The sequence below is a fragment of the Vidua chalybeata genome, chromosome 2 (assembly GCF_026979565.1).
Source record: "Vidua chalybeata isolate OUT-0048 chromosome 2, bVidCha1 merged haplotype, whole genome shotgun sequence".
In the NCBI taxonomy this organism is placed as follows: domain Eukaryota; kingdom Metazoa; phylum Chordata; class Aves; order Passeriformes; family Viduidae; genus Vidua; species Vidua chalybeata.
In genome coordinates, this window is record NC_071531.1 from 62,911,117 (window position 1) to 62,933,445 (window position 22,329).

Below are 22,329 nucleotides of genomic sequence, written 5' to 3' on the forward strand. Positions count from 1 at the left end.
GCTAAAGTGGCCAAATCCTTCCATCCCTCTTCATACCTGCAGGACCAATCATTGCTCTTCTCTGAGACAGTGGCTGCAAACAATATTTTGCATCCATCTTTCCTAAGATTTGGGGTTTGAGACCCATAAAGTCTTACCAAAGGTACACCAGCAGCTGACTCCATGATAGTGCTTCCTGACCAGAGAGGGTTAATCATCAACAGTATCCAGAAGGTTTGTGACTGGGCCTGGTGATGATACATATACTTAGGGAATTTCCAGGTTTTGTTCATGATTCATTCAGCTTTGACTTCCCTGGGTGAAACGGGAAGATCTCACAAAACACAGTAATTGTTTGCATTGTGAGCTTTTCACACACAGCTTTCCATGAACCGAACTGGAGATTTTGAGATGACTATTTCATGGCAAAGTTGTGGTATTACATCATGAGACTGGATCTGTACAGTTTTCTTTTTCTATTGTATACAAGAACAGATTCCCAGGGACCTCTTTTAAAGCCTTTTTATCTGTCTCCAAAGCCATTTACTGCTGCAGTGGGAGAGACCTTAACTATCCTTCCAGTCTGCTATTTTGCTTGTATCCCTGCTTTAATAACGACAGTAATGCAAACTGTCACTCTCCTTTTATTCTGAAGGCAGCTGACTTTTTACAACCTGACATTGGGATGGCGTCTTAGAATATAACTACAGTCATTCAAATAAGTTATAAGAAATGCAGGAGGGCATCCTTTTAGCACCAGGAATGCAGGCATTTACTGTTGGCACTTCAATGATAATGAGATGCACCTTGTCAGTGTGTTGTGTGAGCATCTGCATCATCCTTAAGGCATTGATCCCACTTCATCTGACTTCAGGTCCCACTGCAGCTAACTGCCAGGAGTATGCTTTAGTTAGACGATGTGGTAGCAGCTTCAAGGTCAAATTGTGCATATTTTTCACAATCTCTGTGCCTCATATATTCTGAAGAGATTTATGTAATAGGTTGGGTTGTTCTCCTCATAGAGCAGAAACTTGCAGAACCTTACAAGATGTTGCTTACCATGAATGTGCTCAGCAACGTGAGCATTACAGCGCTGCTGGCAGCCATGCATATTTAGCACAGGCTCGTAGCCACCCATGCTTTCTTCTCCTCTGCCCTCACTACACTCACACTCCCTGCCTTCCACTGTGGGCTGATGGCTGCTTTAAACTCCCACAAGCTCCTGCCCCTCCAGACATCCCCTCCTTTCACCCCTGGGTTGCTAGGCACAGGGACATGCTCTTTTGCGGTCCCAGGGCAGTACGTCACTCCCAGCACTCACCAACATCCCAGCTGCAGACTGCATTCCTGGCTCTCCACCTGTGCCCGCAGGAATGCTTAGCTTGTAGAGGGCAGCAGGAAAGCCTCCTGAGAGCTGTAGCACAGCCTGTGTTCTTTCCAATGACAGTACCCTGTTGCATGACCATTCTGTGGAAAGCCCCTTAACCAGTGAATGATCTTACCCATTATTTAGTCTAGCCTGCAATACTCTGCTGGAAAGGCAGACCCATTTCTACACTGAGCCATTCCCTCTTTTTGCCAATGACTCATCTGTGCTGTGACTCCTTTGAGATGCAAGCTAATACCATCAATTAAAAAGAGAAAAAAAGAAATTTAAAGAAAACAAAACAGTCAGTCCTTCCAGCTTCTCAGCTACTTCTTTCATATTTTGAACTGCCAGCTTTTTGAGGCATCTCATTTTGTGTGCTGAACTGCATCAAGCACTGGTGTCTCTTTCACAATGATCTATAGACAAATTAATTTGTATGAGTGTGGTATTCTGTGGATGACTACAAATTAAATTTCAAAGAAATGCGTGGCAGTAAGGATGGAATTGTGTTTACACACTCTAGAGATGCAGATTTATTTCTTTACAGCATCCTCAGTATCTCAGGGCGTGCTGCTGAGCAATGCAGCTTTCTGGCTCCTCAGATAAATATACACTTTCACAGATATGATGTTTGAATATTGTGGTAATTTAACATTTTGGGAGTTTGGAAAATGTGTCCCTTGGATTTAATTCTATATTGATATCAAAGCACAGACCTAGATAAGAAAGAGATTTGAAGTAAGAAAAATAAGGTAGAGTATATCAGAAGTTGAGGCCAATTCACAAAAACCTTACATGACTTAGAGGGAGAAAGCAAAAATATCAATCCCATATTTCCTAGAATTTTGTGATGAATCTATAAAGATTTTTAAGCCATAAAGGACTCGCTGTCAAACTTCTGACACTTTGAAGATTTCTTTTCATGAAATGGCAAACTTTTTGTACATCTGCTTATAGTATCACAGTGAGGACACATTCAAGTAAAGGGAAATCGAAAAGTTGGTACTTCAACTTCGGAGTCTTTCTAAAGTTTCTGGGGGTTCAAAGCAGACAATCAAGTAGTTCCCTCTACTGAAGTAGCCTTGGCCACCTGGAATTTATCCCATAACTCTGTGACATTGCTCTGAATTACTTTGATAATCCAATAAATGTGAATTCAACACTGGGGAAATAGAGCTGTGCAAAAATGTAATTATAGGCTTATAAAAATCATACTTTTCTAATATTGCATTGCTTTCCAAAGAGAAATATATTACCCAGGGGATTGGAAGTGTATTTGCTTCATCCATTGTTACAATACATGTAATCAAATGCCACTTCTACCTACAAGTACAAGATGTAAGACTGAGGTCTTCTTACTGTAACAACTCCAGTGAAATTAGAGTACTTATGTCAAAAAAATCTGCATGCCTTTAGATGAGCATCAGAGCCATTAAAACAATTTTATTTTAGCATTATTTCCACTCTTTACACACGGTTCATCTTTTCATAGAGATATGCTGGCTGTAGTGGACCTACACCAATGTAGGGCCAGAATATGTGAGTTTAAAACTGTCAAAAAGCCCTTCAGAGGAGTATGTGATCAGGAATATGCTTTCATGGGGTAAGGACTGTTCTTCACTATCCCAATAAAGCAATGCAAATCAAAATCCTTCAATCACCCTGAAAACCCTTAACAAAGTTCAGCCATTATCCCTACTGCTTGTAGGCAGACCTTGAGACTGAAATGTCACTCTTGTTTCATGATTCACTTGCCCTATCCTTCAGCAGTGGAGACAGATCAGCAACCTTGTCCTGTGGGAATTACTATGTTGATTCCTTCTAAAACATGCTTAGAAAATGGACCAGGAATTTTCAACAGAGATGTTTTCCTTTGGAAAATGTTGATATATTAGCAGTGATGACCTGTGATCAAGAGATAAAAATCACTCCTGTCTCCAGCACCTTTTTCCACCCCTACAGCCCAAGTGTAGGTAGCTTGCAGGTTAAGGTTTTGAGAATTGGGACACTCAAGTGGGCATCTCTGCTCTGTGACAGCAGCCAAACGGTTCTTGGCAGTTTCAGCATGAGTGAGTCTCACTTTCTGCTGTCCTGTGCACCAAAACATTAAAGTCTACTTCATTCAGTCATTGAGTGAGAAATGTTTGAACTCATCTCCCTTGGGTGTGCTTTGCAAGCTGTTGGCATCTTGAGGGGCAGCCCCTGTGAGGAGCAGCAAGGTCTGACTGTTTTACCACTGCAGGGCTTGAGGGTGGCTCCTCTGAACTGACCAAGGGCACTTCTTTGAAAACATATTAATGAAGGCTGGTAGAAGCTGAGAAAGAGGGAAGAACAAGGCAGAGGAGTCTCAGACTGACAGAGCAGGTAACACCCCCCAAAAGTAACTGTGGCCCATGGATAATCCATGCCAGAGCAGGTACTGTAGCCCATGAAGCACCCTGTTGAAGGATAAAAAAAAAGCATAATAAGGAAGGAGCAGGAGAAGAAAAGAGTGAGAAACAATGAATGGCAGAAAGAAACTATTGTGCCCAGACCCCAAGTTCCTGTATTGCCTCATGAAAGGGAGTGAGTGCAACCTGCAGCAATAGCAAGAGGAATGAAGACAAGAAATTAAAGAGGTGTCTGGAGTGAAGGCGAGACTGGGAAAACAAAGGAAAAGCCTTTCCCCTAAGCATTGAAATGTCTGACTGCTTTGTTTCATGGCACCTGGATAAGTAATTAAATGCTCATGTTAATTTGCAATATATTAATTTCCCAAATCCTGCTTCTTTTGCTTGTAACAGTAACTGCAGGCAACAACGAGTGATCTACCTGTCTTTGCCACAACCCACAAATTTTATCACTCTCATTCTTCCTTGTTCTCTCCCCTTCCTACTGGGAAGGCTGAGCAAGTGGCTGCTGATTTGTTTGGCTGAGGTCAACCCACCACATCTCCCAAATATCTGTGGCATGAGAAAAACATTTCTTGTCCTCTTTGACTGGTGGAGTAACTGGTGGGGATTATGAAAGATGTGAAGAGTCTGCTTGAAACAGCTTTGAAGTCTCAAAATCAAGTTTTTACGGGTCTGTAGGTGAACTATCTGCGAGGAATGACATTCTAACCTGGGTGAGTAGGGAATATGATCATATGACCTGTGGTGCTTTAATGCTCTGACTACCACAGATCTTATCACTGAAAAATGGCAAATGAAAATTATCTACCTTCATGTTTACAAACACACACAAATGGATAATTTTGCTTTTATAATGCATGATCTCCTTCAAAAATTAGTTTATTTCATTATGCCTCACATAAGAAGAATTCAAGGGTTATTAAGTAGCAGTGGAGCAAAGTTATTTCTAATCTCTTGGGAATATTGCTGCATATCATATCTCACCACCCCATCAGCAGCAATTCAGATGCACCACGTAGGCAAATGCTTCCTGGAGTGACAGCAAGAGTTATCCAGACTGGGAGGATTCAGGCAGAAGTCCAAGAATGGTACTGAGGGAAGGGAACCACAAGTTTGTTTGTTTGTTTGTCTGTTTGTGTCATTCTTAAAGATAGCAAATTGGCCATCCAAGAGAAGACAATTGTTAGATATTTTTCTTCCCATGTTGTCTAGCCAGAACATTACGTACTTTTACTCCAAGTTAGTGTGGATGAGAAAATCCAGTTCCTACAAAACTCATACCATATGTGACCTCCCACCAAAGTCTGTTGCTCTTTGTAGCCTGGACCACACCATTGGAATGAGGTCACCCCAGACCTATGTGCTGTGGTCCTGATGTACAAGTGTAACTGTCTGGTGCTAAAAACCACTACTAGTGATCTTTAAAGAAAAAAACCTGGTTGTCTTTTTCTAAATAAGCAGTGCAAAGAAAATTAGTACAAAATGAGAATTACTTTCTATGTATTTTTCTACAGTCAGCAAGAAATTCTCAAAAATACTCACTGAGAAGGCAGGAGGATAAGAAGTGTTCAGTAATTTATCTTGTCTACAGTGCCTTTTGTCATAATGCTTCACTCTTATTCTTGCACAGAGAACATCAGCCAGGCATTGGTAACCCATGCTGCTCCTCAGAGTCCTACATACATGGGTTTGCAGCTGGGGAAAGGAGAATTGCTCTGTCACAGATGAACCTCTCTGTCAGCTTATTATTTAGAGCATTTCTCCATACTGTGCAAGGTCTTAGGCCACAAAAAGATCTTTTTGCTTGGGTTTTTCATCCTACAGAAATAATTATTTTAAAATGTTCCCACCTCATTTAACAGCAATTACTGCTGGTATACTTCCATGGCAAAATATTATAATGTAAATTTTGCTTGCCTGCATGAGGACGCAGGGATTTGCAAGTGTTATTGAAAGTGTTACTGTGGGACACCACATTGAGCTGTGAAAGTAAGATCCTACACTTTGTAATAAAGCAAAAGGGCTCTTGAGACCTTCCACCTTATCCTCCATCCATGCCCTGCCTTGTGAAACCTGGGTAAAACACAGCATGCAACTCAATCAGTCAAAAATGGAATTTGTGCTGGAAAGTAAGACCGCTGGGGTTAGCACCTGCATTTTTGTCAAAAAGATCCCATGTGTAAAGCAGAGAGGAAGTACTGGAGTCCCTCAGCTGCCATGCTGAGCTCCTGTTGCTTTAAATTATTTACAGACTAACAAAACCCAGCAACAGCTCTGAATAAACAATGTATCTTTGGTGCTATTACAGCTCACAACTCAACATTTTCTTTTCCCATCCACATGGATTCCCTGTGTCCTGTCCTGGGACTGCAGGAGCCCGAGGGGTATGGGATGTGAACAAGTGCACTCTGGCCAGGTCTGTGACCCCATGGTGCCGTGTGTGAGTGCTGTGGATGTGGCTGGTGACAGGCACAAGGCATATCCAAGTCCCATGGCCCAGCAGAGGTACCAGGCTGCCACCATGTGCCCCTGTCCTGTGCTGGAATGCTGCTAGCCAAGCTTCATGTGCTCCAAACAAAGTGGTACCCTGGCTTTGCCTTTGGCTTCAAACACATTGTCAAGGAGGAGAATGCCCTTCATACTTTTTTTTTTTTTTTTAAAAGAAGATTTTGCTGCAAAAAGCATCACATGAAAGATGAAGGCAGCAGAGCAGGGAGAGGAAAGAGTGTTGTATCACTATTTTCACTCATGAAATAAAGGAATTGCTGTTTTGCCTTTTTTTCTCCCCGAGGAACATTTTGCCATTGTCCAGGTGTACTTTGAAGAAAAGGGACAAAGCATTAGCAAGACAAGGTAGGAGCTCCAGACACACTGCAAGATATGGTAAACCCTGTTTAAGTCAAGGGAGGCTTCTTGCCATGTCACTGAGATCTATAATGCCCAGACATTAGGTCACCCTGGCCTCTCTTAAGAAAAAGCATGTGTTCAAAGAAAGCAGATTGTCTTGGCTGTCAGTTCCTGAATTAGTCCCTATTAAATATTTCCTATCTTAATTTGGCTCTCCCAGCCAAACCCTGCTTGGATGACTGACATTTTTACAAAAGACTAGCAAATAGCAGATGACAAATGATTTACATCTCCTGTAAACTTATGAAGCTTTGGATTTATAAACATTTTCATGACTATGCCACAGCTATTTAAATGTTTCCAAACTAAGAGAAACAGAAGCTCCCAAGCAGAAAAGACCTAAGTATTAGCTCATTATTTCAGAAACTGGACTTTTGTTACAGAACCTGTCTTTTACCCTTTGTTCCATCCTGTCACTCTTTTGCTTTCATTGCCCACTTCTCATTATTAATTTTCTTCCTTGCCCACATGGTTTCACCTTTGTGATTTTTAATCAAAGTATGCAGATATTTTTTATCTTGTGTTGATTACTCAGACATTCAGAAAGCTTAAGGATACTGTTTTTTAACACTTTGAGTATGAAAGCAACCAATGCATTCACTTTCATGGAAGAGTTTGCATTCCCTCCTCCCCATGCTTTACTGATAACCATGTGCTCATACAGAAAAAAAAATGAAATTAATGTATTTACTCAAACACTGAGCTGCAACCAGCAGAAGTATTGCTTAGTATCCCCAGTCCAGAAAATACCTTCCCACTGCCACTTCTTGAACACTGTTAGACTTTCCAAAGCCACCACTTCCACTCTTTCACGCAGCTCAGTATTTCCCCTTGCCAACTCCATGGCATGTCCATCCTAAAGCGCCCTTGACTGGCCAGTTTTAAGTTTTGGACAAATGAGTAGGCTCAGTGTGGTGGCACAAAAGGTACTGGCTGAGGTTGACTCTCCTGAATGTAAAGCTTTAAGTGCGGTGCTGCAGCAGCAGTCATGGCCTATTTCCACTCAAACCTCCCATAGCCTTCCTTTTTTAAGTTCCTTGTTCACTTAATTACAGTTGTAAGCCTCTCTTTACCTTGTCCCTCTGCTAATCTAATTCACTGTATCCTCTTTGAAATGAGGTGGTTGGGTTCATCACTGAAATTCATGAGTGAACTTTTAATCTCATTTGGTTGTCAAAATGGGAGGGCAGAGGTGCCAGCATGGAAATTCTCAAGTCCTGGTAAAATGTTATTGCAGCTCATTTCTCAGTTGTAGGGTATTTTATGAGGTGTCCCTAAGGAATACCAGCCTCTTCTGCCCCAGGCCTCACTAAGCAGAGAGACTGTCCTCCCAGTCCAGACTGGGTCTTTGCATGGGCTTTATTGTACTCCCTATTGGTTATGGTCACTAATACCTGAGTAACATCTCAGATTAACATCTGGCAAGAACATCTTTATCCACATGACTTCTTGGGGAGTACATTTCAACCCAAAGCAAACACGTTTCCCTCTTCAGACAGCCTCAAGACTGTTTGAATGCCCTGTGCGATGAAGAAGGGGTTGAAATCGTTGGACACATGTTTATTCCGGGTGTGCAGTTCTGTAGTACTTTCTCTCATGCTGTGCTGGCTGCTGCTGGGAATCACTTTCTCACTCAGACATTGAGACAGAGCCTGAAGGAGTTTGCTGCAGAAAGGTAAAGTGTTCATTGTACTACAAGTGGAAGAAATCACCAGGGGCCTTGCTTCTGGAGCCTGATCTGCTCGATGCTGTATTTTAGAGTTGCCCTGTTCAGCTGCCAACAAGAACCATGACGCTGAGGAATCTACATTCTGGCAACTGCCACATTAGCAGCACTTTCTGCTCAGAGCTCCCCATCACCTCCAAAATTAAAAAACTGAGATCAGTACCATCTAAAACAAGCTTTCAGGAAGTCTTTTCTGAAGAGAGGAATGCCTGTCTTTTGGAACTGTTCCATATATATGCACTAGAAGCAGGCACTGCATCCCTGAAGTGGATGCATGTTTGTGCACATACACATACACACTGTGAAGAGATTTCTGTTTTGAAGCTGCAGTAAGGCACATTTGCCAGCATATAAATTAAAGGCAAGGAACTATATTAGGCAGGACAGCCAGAACACAGACCTGCAGGGAAACATCACTCTCTCATCTGAGTAACAGAGTCTGCTGATTCCTGAAAGCAGCTTTCTTGCTCCTCTAACACAAAATTTTCTGTCTTTAAAGGCAATACACAAGGATTTGCTGGGAAAAAATATGAAGGAAGCATTCTTCCTGCAGCAGTGCTGCTGGACCCTAATAACCTTAACCAACCTTAGGTGTCTCCATGCTCCAGCTCTGTATCTGCTCTTAACTCATTCTGCAAAAGCTACTTAACCTACTTACACAGGAGAAGACACCTCAAGACTGGTGTGCGAGGAAGTGGGGGAGGGTGGGCAACGAACGGCTTTGCCATGTGTCCTCAGGCATGATTTGTACAGGACGAAAAACATTCTCTCCTGCTTTAAAAAGGGATAATGTCCACCTATGCGAGCACAGGAGAGCCAAGCCGGGACAGTCGCGTCCCGCCGAGCAGCTGGGCTGCGCTTCCCGGCAGGCTGCGCTCCCGCATGGCCCGAGGATCTGGCGCTGCCGTGTCCTCTGGGGACAAACCCTGTGCCACATGCAGGTCTGTCTCTGCGAGCGCTGCACCGGCCCCTGCTCTTCCTGCGGGTGAAGGAAGTCTGAAGGCAAACCGTGAGAATGAGTAGAGGATCACTGTGAATTTCCTACGTGGAGCTCTTGGCAGTAGGACCGCTGAGCTGCAGGCAGTGTGACAGCTGCAGAAAACAGTAAATGATTAAGGGAAGAGTGAGCAGTTTTGCCTTTAATTCTTGCAACAGAAAAAATGGGAGAGCATCTGTGAAATGAGCCTGGCAAAGCTTTTTCTTGATTTGCCTATGGGATATGGTGAGAGCTGGCGATAGGAGGAAATAAAGAATTTCAGTAGTGCTTCAGGAAACTTTTACTACATAAGAAAAGAAAAAATATTTATAAAAAGAGACAAATCCCTTCTGAAGTCATATGCATTCCTGTAACTTTCAGTAATTGTAAAGAAAGTTATTCAAATGGCAACTTAAGCAAAAGGAATAATTCTCCACAATAGATCTTTTTACACCTTTTTCTGAAATGTTTATTTTAATCATTCAGGGGAAAAGATAATAAATAGAGGAGCAGTAAGAGTCAGTATGATAATAGCACTATTCCAGACATTTCTGAAAGCACATCATCGGTAAATGGTACAAAACTGATCACTGATGTCTAAGGCAGGCTGGCAGGCTGTTTTCTGACCAGACATGTACATGTAATTTGCATTCCTGCCTTTTGCAAGACAATAGTGGTGAACTACTTTGGCCATTGCTGCCTGCAGTTTTGAGCATTTGAGGAAGGCAGAAGAATGCTTATATTTTTGGAAGATGAATGGAGTGTAAGGAGAACTGTAAATAGTTTTTCATGGTGACACACAGAGCAAATCATCAGCAGAAATCCTGCCACTTTGCCAGGTAGAGAGGAGCTGTGCAGTGCTGCTCTCCCACCCTTTTGTTGTGCCACCTCAGGTCCTCAGCAGGCAGAGAAGGCAGGCTTGCCCTTTCTCTGCATTAGGCCTCATGTCACAGGCTCCAGAGAGCCATGAGGACAGAGTAAGGACATGACAACTCTCCAGATTTGCACACATTCTCACTTGTAGCCAAACCAAATCTCCCAAGTATTCCTTTGTGAAATGGACGTTTTTCAGTAGGTTGTTTTCAGAGCATCTCTGGTTTTCGGCTGAAGTGCTGGATGCTATCTCTCATGCATCATCCTCCTGCCCCAGGCAGTCCTGCCTGGGGAGTCCCACATGTGATAAACCCCTTCCTGCTGAATCTGGAAGACACTGCAGCATGCTGCACTGACAAGAAACTTCACTAAACTGTGACACATTTGCATTTCAACAAGAGTTGTAGCTAGCTGTAACCCCAAACAGAGGTGTGACTTTCAGGCCCAGTACGGTACACATTATAAGAACAGCATGTCTGATTGCTATATAGCAGAGTGGAAAGGACAGCAGGAGTATAGTTGATAATAATATGAATCCTCACCACACCACAGAGTGGTGAACAAGGACACCTGACTGCATTCCTAGAAAATTACAAAGCAATGCCTATAGGAAGCTTTATAGTAATTCCCCTGGGACAGCGCCTCTTCCACAACACCTGTCTTTCAGATCTGGCTCATCCCCACCTCTGGATGATGTGTGTAAACCACCAAAATATGCAGAATTGGATTTTTGAAGCAAGCAGTAAGCAATGGGTTTGTGTAGGAGTGACTTGCATTCACTCTTCTGAATTGATTTGATCTGCAAAACCCCACAGGCATGAAAGCAGGTCTGGGAAAACCCCCAGGTCTTGGCACAGCATTTCTGTCACTGCTGTCAGCAGCCTCAAGGAGTCACGGACATCTCTGCGGGGTGGGAGGTCAAGAAGAGATGTGCACTCTGAAATTACATATAACTAGAAGAAAGAATCAAATAAAGGGGAAAATCTATCTCCTTTTTAGTTTGGCAGTTTAAATAGTTTAAACAATTTTAGTTAATAGTTTAAATGGCAGTTTTGGTACAGAATCACTCCAGCCACAAAAGGGAAATAGCACCAATTACATCAGATTCGCTACCAGTAAGTTTATTCCACCATCTGCAATCCTTCTCTCTCAGAGAGACAGCAACTGGGGAGATCCATTCTCACATCCAAATTTCAAACCCTGACTTCTGCAGGTGCAGCACGTAACCCCCCTCAGTCCCACCGGCGCTTTTCCTCTGAGGGTTTTACCGGAATTCCGCCAAGCACGGGCTGTTGCCTAGGCCTGCCCGCTTCCGAGCGGGATGCGAGCAGCCCCGGCGGGCTCAGGGCCCGGAGCCGGACCGCATTTCCTACAGCGGGTGTTCTCCGGCCGGCAGCGCGCAGGGCAGGCCCAGTGCCGCTCCCGCTCTGCCCTCTGGCGGCCGCCGCGGCACCTGCAGCACTGGGCTGCCGCTGCGCGTTCACGGCAGCGCCGCTACCGAGAGCGCGCGCGGGACAAACTTCGGACCCGGCAGTGAATGTAGAGCTGCCTGAGTAACTAGGGTTTGTTGGGGTTTTTTCATAGCAAAGAAAAAAAAAATGATGAGGAAAAGATTTTTTTTTTTCTGTGAACTCAATAGGGAAGCCTTTTGTCTTCAAAACAAATTGAGCTAACAAATTTATTTTTAAAAAAAGAAAACAATTTGGCAAAACAAAACACCATTTCACTTTTTAAAAGCCTCTTTTAGTTTTTGGTTGTTTTGGTTTTTTTGGTTTTTTATTTTTGTGGTTGAGTTTGGGGTTTATCTACGCGGTGCAACTTGAAAGTGAAATTTGAGCTTTTTCTAGTTTGGTTGAGGAAGTATTGTCCCATCTTGCCTGGAAATGCCCCAGATGATTCTGTTACACACACTTTAAAAAGTTCACATTTGTCCAAAACCTTTCACAGAATCACAGAATTTTTAGTGTTGGAAGGGATCTCTAGAAATAATCCAGTCCACTCCCCTCCCCCTAGAGCAGGTTACAGAGGAACTTGTCTAGGTAAGTTTTGAATGTCTCCAGAGAGGGAGACTCAATGACCTCCCTGAGCAGCCAGTTCCGGTGTTCTGCCACTCTCAACACAACGAAGTTCTGTCTTATGCTGAGGCAAAACTTCTTGTGTTTTAGTTTATGGCCACTGCTCCTTGTCCTGTCACTAAGCACCACTCAAACGAGTCTGGCACCATCCCCCTGACACCCACTTTTGAGATATTTGCATGTGTTATTGAGATCCCCTCAGCCTTCTCTTCTCTGGATTGAACAGGCCCAGCTCCTGCTGTCTGTCCTCATAAGAGATGCTCCCAAATCACTTTCTGTGGTTTCTGCTGGACTCTTTCCAGGAGCTCCTTGTCTCTCTTGTCCTGAGGAGTTCAGAACTGAGGACAGCACTCCAGCTGTGGCCTCACTAGGGCTGAGTGGAGGGGCAGGATCACCTCCCTTGACCTGCTGGCTTTCACCAACTTTCAGAAAGCAGCAAATGAACAAAGTGCTGGTTGGGCAGGCAGAGTTTCATAGGGAGGTTTCTTAAGGTTGTTCTGTGGAAAGAATGTCCCTAGAGGAAGTAATCTCTGCCTGGCCATCATAATGCCTCTGACTGCATTCATTATTATATTCAGGGTGAAATTACCAACTGTAGGAGACTAGAGATTAATTACCTCAAATATGGTAATAATAAATAAAATATATAAAAAAAAAAAAAAAAGAAAGGTATAATACCTAAGGATAAGGGAAGTATGCTTGAAATTTCTCAAGAAACTTCACTGCTTCAGGAACACAGCACAGGAGAGAGAACTTCTGTGGGGCGAAGTGCACTTGTCCTTCTAAAGGAAAAGAGCTTTTTCCATGATCTAGAGACACAAAGATCATGGAAATGATCTATATGTTTATGCTGTTATTATGAATGATCTATGTATTTATGCTGTTAAAATATCCTGAGTTCTACACTCAACAGTGGCCACATGCTAGGCTGATCTACAAGTTGTTGATGTAAATACATACAATTCCATCTGACTGAGTTGACTCTTAATTTGAAGGGGCAGACCAAATTTGTTGCACTGAAACCCACATGCATAGCAGACTGATTAGATACAGCTGAAATTTCAATAATGTGTCGAATGGACCTCAGTGTAGGTTCCTGTGAGAGTTTCCAGAGAACTTCAAGCAATTTAATTGATTACACTTTCTTAATGTTATTAGCTAACATTTTCTGCTTGTAAAAACTGCAAGGTAAAATGTTTGAGATGCTATCTCAATTTTGGAATCAAGCTAGAAGGATAAGGATTTTTGTGGCACTGTTACAAAATACTGGAAAAGGGAAGTGCAGTAACTCCTTTTTCTACAAATATAAAGTAGGGCCATTTTTCACTGGAAAGCATAAATTGTTTCTAAATAAATAGATGTAAGTAACAACAATGGACACCAGGCACCAACTAAAGCCTCTCTGTCACTCCCCTCTGCAACTGGACAGGGAAGAGCAAATATAACACAGAGTTCATGGGTTGAGATAAGGACAGAGAGAGATCACTCACCAAATCAATCTGGGCAAAACAAACTCAGCTTGGGGATATTAATTGAATTTGTTACTAACAAAATCAGAGTAGGGTAATGAGAAGTGAAATAAATCTTAAAAACACTTCCCCTCCACACGTCCTTCCTTCCCAGCTCTAGCTCCTGCCCCCAGCAGCACAGGGAGACAGGGAATAGGGGTTATGGTCAGTCATCACATGTTTCTACTGATGTTCAGGGAGAGGAGTCCTTCCCCTCCTCCAGGGGGTCCCTCTCACAGGCAACAGCTCTCTGTGAACTGCTGCCAAGTGGGTCACTCTTTCATGGGGTGCAATCCTTCAGGCACAGCCTGCTCCAGCTTGGGTCCCCCACAGGGCAAAAGTCCTACCAGGAAACCTGCTCCGGTGTGGGTTCCTCTCTTCACAAGCCTGCAGGTCCCAGCCAGGACCCTGCTCCAGCCTGGGTCTCCCATGGGCTCACAGCCCTCTCTCAGGCATCCACCTGCTCTGGCCTGGGTCTCCTTCCCAGGCTGCAGGTGGGTCTCTGCATCCCCACAGGCTGCAGGGCACAGCTGCCTCACCATGGGCTGCACCAGGGGCTGCAGGGGAATCCCAAGTCCAGTGCCTGGAGCACCTTCTGCCCCTCCTTCTGCACTGACCTTGGGGTCTGTTGTTCCTCTCACATATCCTCACTCTGCTCTTCCCTGGTCGCAATTCTTCTGTGCAATAACTTTTTCTTCTTCCTCTCACATCTGTTCTCACAAAGGTGTTACCACCATTTCTAATTGGCCCAGCCCTGGCCAGTGGCACCTCTGTCTCAGAGCCATTGGGATTGGCTCTATTGCACAGGGTGGAAGCTTCTGGCAGCTTCTCACAGGACCCACCCCTGTAGCCCCCCTGCTACCAAAACCTGTCCATGCAAACTCACTAGAAACATAAATACAAAAATGGTTGGAGTGCTTTGGACCAAAACTATTGCTTACTTGTGAAATTGTCCTCTGACTTTTCTGAACCACTTGAAATTCTGGCAGGTCTGTTCCAGGCCAAACGACCATAGAAACTTTTAATAAATAAACAAACACCCCTGCCTTTTGTCAGATTCAGGGCTGCAGGAATATAGCACTGGCTTTCTTACAGCCAATGGCCTGTTGGATCATGCTTGGCTGTGAAAAGGAAACTGAGCAGTGAGTGTGTCTATTATATGCAGTTTCCTTTGAATCCTGAGCTTGAATAAAGGAATTATTATTTTTCTTCTGAAGGAGGAATAAAAACCGGGTAAGAGGCAAGTGGAGGTGCTTCCTGGATAATCAAGCCCTCCTTTTGTCCTTTCCAGCAGCATTTTATTTGCAAATGCTCATTCTGCACAAGCTGTAAAAGGCCTAGCCTTCTAACAAAGCCATGTCCTCACTGAGGCTGACCGGGAGCAAACCTCTATTTACCAAACATAATTATTTTATGTATAGGCCTTAACATGATTACAGAGAGCATGGACACTGGTTGTTGTTATAGCAATCTGAATTAAATTATGCTCATGCCAGCATAATTAGGATTCCCCCCACCAGTTTATTGGGCTGTTTTTTAATGTGGCATGGTAAAAACAATGACAATTTCACTTTTGCACCAACTAAAGCATGCAGGGAGATTGAGAAAATGATGAGGTATCTTGATCAAACCTTGACAAGGGAGGTTGTCAGGGTTTTATGCAAAGCCCAGAGATGGCTTTCCTGCCCCTCTGAGCATTTCAATAAAATCTTAATTAAAAAAAAAAAAAAAGAAAAAAAAGAAATAAAAAAAAAAAGAACTGGAGTCATAAAAACTAAACTTGGGCCAGGCCTTCCCTGATAAATTCCTTGTTTTCGACCCTGCCTTTGTAAGATGGGAACAATTGCAGCATTCAAGCCCTGCAGCACAGTGAGGTAATGGAGTTATAAGGCCAGGCCATGGGTGCATATCGGGGGGCACGGGCTGCCCAGGCTCCATCGAGGTGGGGGCAGCTGAGGTGGTTGGTGGCTGTGGCTGGCATGGCCTTTTGGGAAGCTAGGAGGAGAGATGAATGCAGCAGTAGGCCAGGCTGGTGCCCTTGGCCAGCTCTGGTCCCCACCATGGCCAGAGGGCCTCAGGACCTTCACCTAAGGCAGGACATCCATGGAAACCCAACAAGGCCCCGAGCCCCTGCCCACACCCCTCAGCAGTGCGCTGCCAGCACTGCAGCTGCCAGCAGGACAGGTCTCATCTGCTGCTGTCACCATCTCCGTGGCCACAACTCCCTCTGCCTCCATCCTGGGAAACTGTGCTGCACTGGCTGCAGCTGTTTCACACAGCTTTGGGAACAGCTGAAGGTGAAAGAGCATCTCCTGCCTCTTTTCTGCTGTCCTGGAGGACACTTTGTCAAAGCCTCCTGAGGGTCAGGCCATTGATGCCAATGCAGTCAGGAGGGAAAAGGTGTTATTTTCTCACAGGAGCTACAACTCCAGCATGAGTAACTTGGACATGCAGGCTGTCTCCTAAAAGAGATGTTAGTCCATCAGAGTGTGAGTCTTGTGGTGGCATTGGAGATGCAAGTGATACATTTAAAGTCTGTGCAGTCATTTCTACAGCAGAAAATCACTGTGTCAGACACTTGGTGGGAGGCTCCACTTCCAGAAACATAAATGCACCAAAGTCTAGGCAAATGTATTGTAGCATATGGGATGACACACACGTATTTTGTATTACACAAGTTCTTAAGGAATTTATGAATTTTTGAAACCAGGGATTGTAGTTCATTCAAATTTGCTTTCATTTCTAGCACTTTGCATAATTTGATTTCCTGAATATATTCAGAAAATCTTGCAAAGTCAGAAACAAGCAATAAGGTCAAGCTAATATACAGACAAGTATAACACATCTACTAGATACTTTCCAGGAATCCACTTGGAAAGTTTCTGAATATATGACCCTGTTCAATAGGGTTTATTTTCGCAAGGATCACAGTGAGCCACAAATGTGAGAGAGGCCGTGAGGGAACCAGGGGACTTCCCATGCAGCAGAGCTCACTGATCTAAATGGTCTGACACTGTCTCTGAAACTGTGAAAGACTGTGATAACAGCAGAGCATCAAATACCAGCTTCCTTGGTTTTCACCACATTCCATCCCCACCTCGTGAACAGTAAAATGAATAAGGAAATATTACTTCAAAGGCTGGTACTTTGAAGCATACATTTACATCATACAATTGCCATATAATCAGCAGCATGAATTGCTGTTGGGGAAGATGAAATAGCAAAGCCCTATAAATATGATGGCCTGGCAAAAGAGTCAGAAAATACAGGTATTGAGATGAAAACAAGGTTTGAAATACCAAACCTTAATCACTGAGCATCTCGAAAACAATAATACAGCCAAGCTGAAAGCAATCCCCCTTTCTGATGATCTAAAAGGTCAAATGGAATGTTCTGTATCACCCCCCAATGTATGGTTCATCCCATACCTGTAACCCTCCCCTGAAGTATCAGGTATCTGTAACCCCATTGGCCCAAGTCCTGTCCCAGCCCACCTTGAAGCCCCCTGATAAGGTGTGGCCGAGGGACCGGACTTCCTCTCTCTCTCTTGGACCTTCCTCTTGGGACGCCCACCTGGCACCCTCTCTCTCTCTCTCTCCCCCCCCCCCCCCACTCTCCCTGGGCCTGCCACGAGTTGTGGCTGGCAACTCCAAGCAAGGCCCTTCACCCTTTACAATAAGCCATATGTTCTAAAGACCTGGCTTCAGAGATCCCTCATCACCACCAATCCAAACCGTCCAGGAGCCCAGCAGTCCCTGCAATTGCCATAAGAATCAAGTATTGTGGGAGAAAAACTGCTATCAATAAGTAATTCCTTTTGGGGGGATTTGGTAGGCTCAATCCAGTCTTATCAAAACTGCCCACCTGATGGCTCATGTTGGATTTTGCTCCTACTTCAGAGCACTGCTGGGACAATGCCAGTGGGGAAATGCTCAAGGGCCTTATTCAAATCCTGTATGGCTTCAGTGTTCAGTGGAAAGCAAGAACTGGGGAAGACTTTTCTTAGAAATGGGATCATCAACCAATACATTCATGTTGTCAGGAAACATCCTCATCTGTCTAGCTCTGTTATTTTCTCCAAGGTGACCTTGATGCTACAGATTGCATTCATTGCAGGCTGGAGTGTCAAACCAGCTCACAGGAGGCAGTCCCACAGTGTGGGAAGCCCACACACCCTACCAGTCTCAGCAGCACTACCAAAAATTATTTTTGGTAAACCCTTCCAGGGATAACACTAACTCTGGTGTCTCCCACCACCCTATGTGAGTAGCTTTATTCTCCTAGCAGTCCAAGGAAAGTTCCTCTATGACCCAAGCAGGCCTAAGATCCAGATGGCCAGGGCTTTGCCTCCTCTGGATGATGAGTTCTCTCCAGCTCCAGGAAACAGGATATTTTGGCCCCTAGCTCCTGTACTTGAAGGAGCCAGTCCAGAGGTGTTTCTCAGCCTCTCAACTAGGAGCAGGGAGGAAGAAGGATGATGGAGGTGGAAGAATGCACATAGTGGGACTAGCTTTACACTGGCAGCAAAGCTACAATTGTCCCCTTCTAAGGCAACAACCTCAGGTTGTGGCCAATGTCAGCCCTGTACTCCAGCAGCAGGACCCAGTCATGAAAGCTGATGATGTGCCCTAATGATCATAGCACCTGGAGGGGAGACAATAACTATTTGTGCAAATAAATTGTGGTAGATTTTTTTACTGTGTGGCACCTGAAACAGACGTTTCAGAAGTGCCACACAGTAAAACAGAAACAGAAGTGCCTTCCTTCCCTGCTTCCCAGCAGCACTATTTTCTTCCATACAGCTGTATTCAAGGCAAAGCACCTGGGACATGGATTCACCTGCAATGGGTGTCTCATCACAGCAAGGTAGGGGAGATCTTGCTGTCAGCAGTTACAGTGACTGCATTTTATCTAGATTCAATCTATGGATCTTAATATAGATCTTTGTTACATGAGACTGAGTACTGTTCCTATGAAAGCACTGCCTTTTGGAACAAGTTCCAGTGAGTTTATTATAGGAGCACTCATCAAATGGAGGGGTAGAGGGTGCTGGGTGGGGACAAGCTATTTTAGAAATTGAAAATGAACTCATATTTAGCATAAAGCAGCCTTCTAGGCACCTTCAGACTGAAAAAAACAAAAAAAAATAGAAGTAAAGACTCAGATTTTGATAAAAAACAAATGCATATCTTTATGTGATATATGTTAGCTCCCTGTACCTCTTAAGGACAAGTCAGCATAAATCCACCATGTGAACTTAGGAAACAGCTGTTGTAAACTAAGCTGACACTTTAGGTCCTGGATTAAATGCAAGTAGTTCACTGAAGTGATGTGACACAGAAATATTGAGGGGGCACACATAATAATCTGGCTTTATTTTCACATCAGCAGGGCACTTCGTCTGAAGCAAAGGAACAAAACCAGTTCACAATTTCTGCGAAGGTGTCAGGATACAAGTGCAATCTGAACACCATTAGTGTAAGTATCGCTGGTTATTTTGCCCTGACTTGACTTTTACTGTTCCTTCTTGAAATAGAGGAGAATTATTTACCTCTAACTATTGTGCCGGCATGCAGAGGCTGTACCAGGGAGGCAGCAAGACCGGGAACTGAAATGGGAGACATTCTCAGCTGTGAATTTCTCTCCCCACTAGATGGCCTCTATCCCTACCCATAAGTCAGGGAAAGGAAGATTTCTTCCTCGCATGTAATGCTAGCTACACAGCGATCCCACGCCAGCAGACAGGCTCTGCAGGCTGACAAACCTTCTGCCCTACCCCGGCATCGCTGAGAGCCCCGTTTTGGAAATCTCATTCTCTGTATCTAGGTAGAGAGGAATGGCTCCCGAGCCCTACTGTACCTTCCATTTCACATCCAGCTCTCCACTGGAGAACCAGTGCCAAATCTGATGGTGTTTTTCCAGCAAACTGTATTTGGAAACTCAGATCCTGAATTTAAAGGCGACTCCCCAGTTTTTGCTGCACACAGATATTTACCTACACATTGATATTTCTCTAGCCATTACACGTTTTTACACCCAGTGTTAAGTAGGTCTGACTGACACTGGCAACAGAAAGTAGGGTATATCCCCTTTTATATCTATGGGCACACACTCTTTGATACCTAACACCCTCCATGCATTGAAGAGGAAAAAAACACCTCCTCTCAAAAAATGTCCAGCTACATTTTTCTCAGAAGATAAAAATAATGTCTGTAAGTTCCTCTTTGTGCCCCAATCAGGCCATGAAAGAAAAAAAAAAAAAAAACAGCCCATTGTAAACATATTTACTTAGAGTTACAGAGCAGGAAGGGCTGGCATATTTCAGTATGTATAATCTGTTTGAAAGTGAGGACCTTTGATATAAAAAATGAGAACAAACTAGCATGGCAGAAAAATCAACATTTGTTTAAGCTCAAGGAATTCAGATCCAGGTAAATAAGAACATCCCCACCCCAAATCCAGGTACTAGACGCTAAGAAAGTAATCAGATGCACAGTGAGGGAAAATCTCTTCTGTTACAAATTTTATGACATGACCATCTTATTGTATTACATCTGCACCACTTTCAAATATATGTCAAAATCATATAGCCTAAGGAACCCATGTCCTTATGGCGAAGGCATAAAATATACATACACATTATTTAAGTTGAATTAGCTTTGTTCATTCTGCAACACAAAGCCTTGGAGGAATTGTTGCCTTGATGAGCAAAACACCAGTTTTGGTAGTTAGGAGCATAAATACTAATCCCTCCTCTGATATACACCTAGCTTGAAACTTCAGGCATGTCACTTGTGCTGTAATTTCCTTCCTTGTGAAGTATGGAGGAAATAGTATTGTGTTTGCCTTGCAGGGCTATCTTGGAATGGTTAGAAGTTGAACTCTGCTTTAAATGGGTAGGGTACTGCTACTTAATAGCTCAGTATTTTTAAAAGCCACTTCTTTTTCAAGAACTCAAAGGTCTCTTTAGTGATTCATCTGGTTTTCCCTTGGTCACCCTTGTGACAGGCTGTGAAAATGTTCCCAGAGGAAAGGAGGGGACACTGAATGGCAGAGTGCCATGCTGCCTTTCAGAGGGACACCGCAGCTGCCCGTGTAGAACAGCCTGGTGATGCATCCAGCTCAGCACATATCTCCCACAGTGTCCCCTGCCATGTGCTCTGGAGGAAAGAGTAGACATTCCCCCACATTTCAACCTGTCAGGAAGTCAACATTGTACTACAGAACAAGCTCTGCATTCCTGACTGCCTCTGTCACTCATGACGAAGAAGAGGATTTTTGAGCCCTCTAATGACCAGCATATAAATGATACAAAAAAATATCAATCCTTCTCCTCTCTGTACTATCCAGATTTGTACATTAGCACACACCTGCCTCTGAAACTTCCCAGAATTCCTAACCAAAAGTACCAAAATCCTCGTGCGAAGACTGCACTGTCTGTGTAACACGCTCACATCTGCAACAGCGCGTTCTTTCTCCCGGCTCCGGGCAGCTCCGGCGCATTTTGGCCCCGCCTCCCTCCGGAGCTCGGGCTTGCCGCTTCTCTTCCACGTGCCACTGTGGCGGCACGCCGGTCGGGGTTCTGTCGCCCGCGCGAGGGTCCAAGGCGAAAAGGGAAGCAATTGTCCAGATCACCCACGAGGAAGGCAGGAAGGTTTTATTGGTCACGGAGACCTGCAGCGGAGGGGGCCTCAATACGCACTTCCAGTGCCCGCATGGGGAAATGGCGCCGGGACTGAGGAGATGCGCGGTTTTATCAGGGGCGGGGCGAGGGGAGCAGGAGCGCCCCCTGGCCAATGGGGCACACGCCGTGGCAGTGACGTAAACAGGAGCATGGCAGGGGCGGACACGGGGCTCCGGGGCAAACGGGGTTGCGGGATTGGGGTGACAGACACCAAACTCCCGGGACTCGACGGGGGAGTGGTCACAGGAGTGGCGGGGGAGGCTCCTATGGTGGGCAGCCTGGAGTGAGCCACCGCGGGTCGGGGGAGACACGGGAGGTGCATGGGGGTACACAGGACTCGGCTAGCTAACATACATTAGAACCCCTAATCTAAACATCACACACTAATCTACAACACACATCTCCCTTGGTGCTCTGGAAAGCTGTTTGCCCCTCTTGTTGGGGTGGTTAATATGCCATTGCCTTGCCTTCCTCAACCATCCTGTCAGACCCAGCACCACTATACTCATGACACCCAAGGAAGAAGTACAGGCATCTCCAGACACCACACGTCCAGAGTGTTTTACCCTGACAGAATCTCTGTATTTCAAGATACTGATGACGTGAACATCTCAGGTTCATTCAAGACAGGCAGCCATAGAGTGGATGTGTCCAACCATAGCTAGTCTGTGGAACACCTTGAAATTCTTGAGTCTTAGGAATAAATGGTTGCACTAATCTGATAGACAAGAAAAATACAGTGTATGATGTGTAAGCAGTCTGCTGCTGACCAGAGCACAGGGAGCTTGAAAAACAGGTAAAACCTATATCAGAGCTGATATAGGGCTACAGCCTTCTGC

The 22,329-nt window shown here is 44.4% G+C and overlaps 1 long non-coding RNA gene across 1 annotated transcript; it reads left to right on the forward strand.

Moving 5' to 3' along the window:
• The first annotated feature begins 18,595 nt into the window (after positions 1–18,595).
• On the forward strand, positions 18,596–21,436 carry LOC128784507 (uncharacterized). Its single transcript, XR_008429507.1, has 3 exons — positions 18,596–18,672; positions 19,195–19,284; positions 20,815–21,436. It is a non-coding gene; the product is annotated as an uncharacterized LOC128784507 (long non-coding RNA).
• Positions 21,437–22,329: the final 893 nt, after the last annotated feature.